The following is a 7,325-nucleotide window of genomic DNA, read 5'->3' as shown; positions in this document are numbered from 1 at the left end:
CAGTGATATACCAGGTACCCAAAGTTCACAAAAATAACACTAAACCGCCGGGAAGACCCATTATAAGTGGGATTGGGTCTGTATACTCCAGGGTGGGGGAATATTTAGATTCTTTTTTGCAACCACTGGCCAGTAGGGGTGAAGCATTCAGAAAAGACAGCAAAGATGTCATTAGATTGTTGGAAGGGATTGGTGCCAGTGATTTCACGCTATTAGTAACAGTGGACGTGGAATCACTGTATACAAATGTTAAACAAGCAGATGCCCTTGCTGCGGTAGCTTGGGCAATGAAGCACCAGTCAGATCTAAAGTTAAAACAGAGACGTTTTATATTGGAGGGACTAAGGATGGCAATGGGGAATAATTATTTCTGGTTCAATCATAAATTTTACCAACAGAACAAAGGTGTTGGGATGGGGAATAAATATGCTCCCAGCGTGGCCAACATCTTCTTGAACAAGTGGGAAGCCGAGGAAATGTTCGGGAGGTGTTGGCCACAGCTGAGAGTGTATAAAAGGTTATTGATGACATCTTAATAATTTGGGAGGGAAACCGAGATGAATTGGAGGAATTTGTACAGCACATTAGAAATAACAACTATGACATCAAATTCACGGTGAACGTGAACCCAACCAATGTAAGTTTCCTAGATTTGGAAATATTTAAACATGACAACCAGTTGTACACTAGAACACACTTCAAGGAGACAGACAGAAACGGTTATATTTCCTACAGCAGCTGCCACCACCCACACTGGAAAAAGGCCACCCCCAAAGGACAGTTTATCAGAATTAGAAGAAACTGTAATCTACTCTCAGACTATTACATGCAAACAGAGAAATTAATAGATAGGTTTACCAACAAGGGTTACAACCGAGCGGAACTTGAAATATTAAGGGAAAAGGTGGGTGACACCAATAGGGAAAGCCTTCTTGGGAAGAGAAGAGAAAATAAAATGGAAAATAAGAAAGGGGTACCATTCATTTTAGGATTCAACAAACAATACAAGGATATGGAAGAGGTGGTTAAGAAGTATTGGCCGATCATCTGTAGTGATCCGCAATTAGGTAATATACTACCAAAAAAACCCACGTTTATTTACAGGAGGGCAAAAAGATTAAGAGACTACATCGTGTAAAATGTCCCTGATCCCCCCTAAAAAAATGACACAGTTTTTTGAACAGAAAGGGTTTTTTCGATGCATGAAATGTAAATCATGTAGAATAACGAGCAATAAGGAACGTAAAATTGTCGAATTCCAATCCCATGCCAATAAATTTAAATTTAAAATAAACAAATTAATCACATGCAAGAGTAGGTATGTTACGTATGTGATGGAGTGCAGTTGTGGCCTCCAGTATGTGGGCAGGACCACTAGGAAACTGTCCACGCGCATAGGTGAACATGTAAGAAACATTAAAAAAGGCTATAAACACCATAGCGTATCAAGACACTTCAGAGAAGCACATAATCATGATCCGGGATGTTTAAAATTCTTTGCAATAGACAGAATAGATAAAGATTGGAGGAATAGTAATATGAGGCGTGAAGTATCCAAGAACGAAACGTTTTGGATACATAGACTAAGCACTTTAAAACCTTTAGGATTAAATGTAGAAATAGACTTGAATTGTTTTATTGAGGATTTCTGATCGTTTTATACAGTTTTTTATTTTATTTTATGTATGTGTATATATATATGCATGTATGTATATATATATATATATATATATATATATATATATATATATATATATGTGTATGTATGTGTGTGTATATGTATGTATATATATATGTGTGCGTGTATATATTTTATTTTTTATTTATTTTATTTTATTTTATTTATTTATTTATGTATTATTTTTTTTCACATGTGTATGCATATGTGTATTTTAAGGGTATTTTATATGATGGTATATTTGTGAAAGCATTTCCAGCAATGGGAAAAGCAAATACTAACAAAGTTGATAAGAATTGTATTTTTGGAACTCAGACATGACCCCTTTAAATAGCTTAATGAACAAGAAGAATCTAAATAAATCAACAAGCAGCCATTGTTACATGAAAATAAATATTCTCATAGTGAAGTGAAGCTTAGGGTACCTACTGAGGCAATAACAAATAATAATAATATAATTAGCACTAATATACTTGTTTGGTGATTGGAATATAGATGTACTAGACAGGAAGGATAAACAAACTGTAATTTACATAAGGGTGGGGCCTAATGGTAAAGCTGGGATTGGTGTTGTGGGAGTTACTAGCTGTAATGTCAAAACCACACTTAAAATGGCGGTGGAGGACTTCCGGTGCCCAACTTCTGGTCCCGAACTTTCGGGGTAAACATCCGGTGACGCACTTCCAGTTAGACAGGAAGTAGCTTTATGGATATAGTCTGGTCTATTCAGAAAGAAAAAGATGAGAAGGGCGATGTAGAAATGTATTTAGAGTAAGGGGATTAGGAAATCGGCCACTGAGGATGTTAGGAATCATATATCTGTAGCGGTGGGGGGTTAATTAAATCAATTATATGGAACCACACTAGTAAGGGCATTATTGCCCTATAACAAGATGGCGGAACCTACCTCGGGTACAAACGGGGATGAGATCCCAAACGGAATCATAAGGTTGGGGAACCAACTAAAGAAGGATAAAATGCCTGATATTGGCCTAATTACAAATAATATTTTAAAGGTGGAGGTATTATTGATTATAGGGAAGGGGCTAGTTTGTAAATAGGGAAAGGTCGGGTATGCACTTCCGGGATCAAGATGGCGGCAACGTCACTTCCGGTGGCATAGTAACAGGTAATTGGGGTCATTATAAAAGGGGGGTTTGGGTCCCACAGCTTCCTGACGACGCTCAAATGCAAAACGCGTAGGAGTTGTGGGAGACATACGGACCTTGAATACAAGCCAGGAACAGGTCGGTCCAGTGGAGGGAGATTAACACCACCTGCGAAACATCAGTGGCATGCCCGATTTTAGAGCGGTTTTCTCATTGCTGGAAAGGCTTGGTGTCGGCCAATAGACACATTGAAATGTGAGTGCAATACGTTTTTTTATTGATTTTTTCCATTAAAGTTAAATCGATTTTACACTATATTGGTTCCATTTAATTTTTTATGAATATATGGACGTTGAGGAATTGCTAACGGGAGGAATGCGTTGTGGATTGGTTATCCGTTGAATGAACCAAAGGCTTACTGATTGGGGACATCTGGTGAGTGGCCATTCTGCTTGGTGACGGTGGCACAGTTTTGGTTATTTTTGTTGACACAAGTGGACTTTTGATAAGAAGATGATCGGTGATTAAGACAGCACAATTGGAGCAATCGAATTAAAATATCGCACACAATAAGGGCACTATATTTTTTGCAATTATAAATTAATGTCTTATGTATATATTTTGGATAATATGGGGGCACAGTGATTATTTAGTGAATATAAGTATTATTAAGCATATTCTATTGAGAAGGGGGTAGTATAAATATTGAGTGGGAGGCGCAATCCCCTAAAGATATACAGATAGTGTCAGTAGGTTTTTTATTTTTATTATTTTATTTTTTATATTTTTTCAAATTTTATTTATTTATTTTTAATAATTGTGTTGTTTTTTTGGGGTTGGGTTAAGGGGCTTTTGACGGTTATGGATGGGTGATGTCAATGGACAGTAAACAGTGTCAGTAGTTTATTTTTTAATTTTTTTTTATTTATACATTTTTTACAAATGTAATTATTATTTTTATTTTTTTACAATTGAATTTCTTCTTTTTTTTCACAATTCTGTTTTGGGGAGAGGAGGTTGGCAGTGGATCGTATCAGTAGGGCAGTGGATGGTGTCAGTAGAGAAGTGGACTGTGTCAGTAGTTTTTTTATTTATTTTTTTCAATCGTATTTTTTACAATTTATTTTTATTTTGTTATTTTTTTTACAATGCTATTTAATTATTTTCGGGAGGGGGAGTGGATGATGTCAGTGTTTTTTTAATTTGAGTTTTTATTTGTTTTAAAATTCAATTTTTAAACATTTATTTATTACAATTCTTTCTTTTTTTTATCAGCTCTGTTAGGGGGGCTTTGGTGACATAAATAGACCCCTGACATCTCCCCATTGAGACAGAGAAAGGGACTGAGGACGCAGAATCCCCAGTTCCTTTCTCAGCAGCCTTAGCTGCACTGAAAATGATGGACAGGAGACAGAGGCTCCTGTTTATTCGTAAAAGTAAGCATTGTAAACACAGCTTACGATGCTCAGTTATGAATGGACAATCCGTGATCATTGACTCTGTTCATTCAGCAAAGGAAGGAGTCGGTAAATGACAGATTTACCGGCTTCTTCCTCCATGCTCCATCCTGACAGATCTGGGACAAGGGGGAACGGAGGAGCACAGAGGGGGACCAGAGGAGGTGGGGAACCAGAGAAAGACAGGGGAAGCCGAAGGAAGACACGGGGAGCTGCAGGAGGGCCCCGGGAGCCGCAGAAGGAGGCGGGAGCCAGAGGAGGGCATGAGGAGCCCAGAGCTTAGTGCAGTGGGGGGTAATCAGTGCAGCTGTGGGGGGGAATTACAAGGACCAATCTCCCTGTATTGCTTTCAATAATGTCCCACGTTTTTTTATCACGATTTCTGAAAGCACACTAAAAAAGTCCTGCATGTTGCATCCTTTGCGTGCAAAAAAAATGGCAAAAATGAACTGTGCAAAATCCACGGATGCACCTGCGTTGCGGCCAAACCGCATTGCAGCACTGTGAAACCGCTCTATTTGTCATTACAAGAGACAAGCAGCCATTGACCTACTGGATCCCATACATCTGTATGTGGAGCAGACAAATGCTGGGCTACATAGATGGTACCTATTTTTTTGTTAGGAAACATGGAATTTCAGTCTCCTGTAAAAAGCACTCTGTGACTCCTGTTACCATTACTAAAAAGATGAACACAAACATTTTTCAAAAACAATAAACTAGTAAAAAGGAGAAAGTGACAGCATGCAGCATTGTTTTAAGGCATTCTTTAATACAAAAGAAAAGAAGAAGTTGTTTTAATTATGAACTAATTATAGGCTTCACAAATGAAAAGATGCAAATCATGGTTAACAGTGCCATGGGATTCATAAAATACTGGAAAGCAGAAAATTATGAAGTCTGCAAAATCATTTTAAGACTGCTTATGAGGCAGAATAATTCTGTGAGTCCAGTAGGTGGCACACACGAGTCACATGTATAACTAGAAGTATATGGCTATCCAACTGTAATACTTAAAAGAAGTAGAGGAAGAGAAAAGTTTGCAGAGCAAGCAGAGGAAAACCTAGGGAAAGACAAGCTCATGACATTTGTGGGGTATAAAACTTCTTCACTTTCAAAGAGAACAGCTGGCAGCCCTGCCTGAAAAAAACTACTCCTATTCTGCCTATAAATCAAGTAAGTATTTTTTGGGGAAATTTGAATATAAGTTAAATCAATTGTTGGTAGTAAACTCTTTCTAGGTTGCATGGCAGCATTCTGTGTGAACATGTCTGTCTAATACAGTAAACATATGATGATGCTTTGGGAAGCATTAAAGAAGCTTTAGTAGGTGGTATGTTCAAAACAGTTTATACTGGTAACCAGCACTGGACTGTGCATATTATAGGACTAAGATTTGAAGACTTTAGGTTTATTAATACATCCCATACATATTTGTCAATTACAATTTTCTTGCACAGGTGTAATATTTAAAACTTTATAGGACTACACGTATGTAATTGCTACTTGTCATTCAATGCCTACAGTGAGCAAGAGCGTTTAGAAATGAATGAGATGATGATAATAGGAGTTTATTACTGGGTATTGAGTTCCGTTTCCTTTCAGGAGCTACCTGATGAAAAGAAGTTTCCGGAAAACTTTTTGCTACCAGACATAACATTTTCAGAAGGTTTTGTAAAGTGTTTTATTGTAAAAATAACATTGGGCTGTTTTTGAATGGTAAGTGATTTAATTGGGTTGCTTTTGCATAGACCACAAGCTGTAATTCTTACATTCTGTGCTAGAACTGTGGAAGATATAGGATCCCTCTGACTGTACTGTACTGTCTGTTTGCCATTACTTTTAGGAAAGCAATTATGTGTCGTGTTACCAAACTGTTTGCAATTTTTTTGATTATGCTAAAAGTTGAGAAGGTTAAAAAATGTATACGATTTAGCATTAACTATTGCAAATAATGATCTTTATATTTAGAAAAAGGTAATTAAGTTTCCCAATTCTATTCTAGAAAAACGATTGATCTGTAGTTCTACTTTAGAGTCACCTGCCCATCCTTTCATTTGATGCCCTTATGTTTGTTGGAGGTTCCTGCCCCTGTTTGCTAACCACTTCCAACCTGACAGGACAGAAAACTTATCATGGTCAATATTGTTCATCTGAAATATAATGGAAATGGCAGCATCTTTCAGCTTAGCTTGGCTAAGTAGAATGTTCATTTTTATGGACCATCAGGCCATGGTAGTGCATGTTATAGAAGGCAGGTTGTTAATGCATATTCCACCACTCTTCCAAGACTATGAACATCTTTATTGAACAATAACCTTAGGTGTAAAAAAACATTATTACTAATTTTTATGCAGAAGGAACTTAAAGAGGAAGTAAATCCTGATGGGTTTACTTCCTCTTTGATTAACTGCAAAGGTAAAGCATAATGGGCTACTATGCATTGCATAGTAGCCCATTATGTGTCACTTACCTGACACAGGAGCCAGCAATGTCACCGCTGTCCCCTGTAGTCCGGAGCATCCATCTTCTCGGTGGGTCTCCGTGGGTCTCGCTGCTCCGCCGCTGTCATTCGACGATGCCGCGATGACGTCACTCTCACGCATGCGCACGGGAGCAGCCACTCGCTGCATATCGCCGTTGACAGCGGCGCGCTCAGTGCGCCTGCGTGCCTGTATTTTGGCAAATATCTCCTAAGCCGTGTAGGTTTAGGAGATATTTCTTGGACCTACAGGTAAGCCTTAATCTAGGCTTACCTGTAGGTCAAAGTTGGTTGTAAGAGTTTACAACCACTTTAAATTCACATCCATGGCATATTACAGGAAAAATTGTTATAAAAGTTCTCTACAAACTTATTTCAGTTCAAAAGTGGTGGCCGTTTGTTGTTTTTGTATGTAAGTGAGGCAATTGGTGGTGCTTTTGCATAGACCACAATGTGTAGTTCTTACATTTTGTGCCAAAAGCTGTGTGAAAGATATGGGAGCACTCTGACTGTACTGTCTGCCTGCCATTACTTTTAGACAAGGAAGTATTTATCATGTAACCAAACTTAGACTGTTTACAACATTACTGATTATGCTA

General features: G+C 37.9%; 1 protein-coding gene across 1 annotated transcript in view; it reads left to right on the top strand.

Moving 5' to 3' along the window:
- The first annotated feature begins 5,275 nt into the window (after nt 1-5,275).
- COL21A1 (collagen type XXI alpha 1 chain) overlaps nt 5,276-7,325 on the top strand; it is a 285,509-nt gene continuing 283,459 nt past the window's right edge. Inside the window, exon 1 of the mRNA XM_077487822.1 lies at nt 5,276-5,420. The gene's annotated coding sequence lies outside the window, so the exon portion shown is untranslated. The remainder of the gene's footprint in view (nt 5,421-7,325) is intronic.

Source organism: Lithobates pipiens, unplaced genomic scaffold, assembly GCF_037356315.1.
Source record: "Lithobates pipiens isolate NorthernLeopardFrog02 unplaced genomic scaffold, aLitPip1_a1.2 Scaffold_18, whole genome shotgun sequence".
Classification (NCBI taxonomy): domain Eukaryota; kingdom Metazoa; phylum Chordata; class Amphibia; order Anura; family Ranidae; genus Lithobates; species Lithobates pipiens.
The sequence above is the reverse complement of the archived record's forward strand: the minus strand, read 5'-3'. Positions and strand labels throughout refer to the sequence as shown.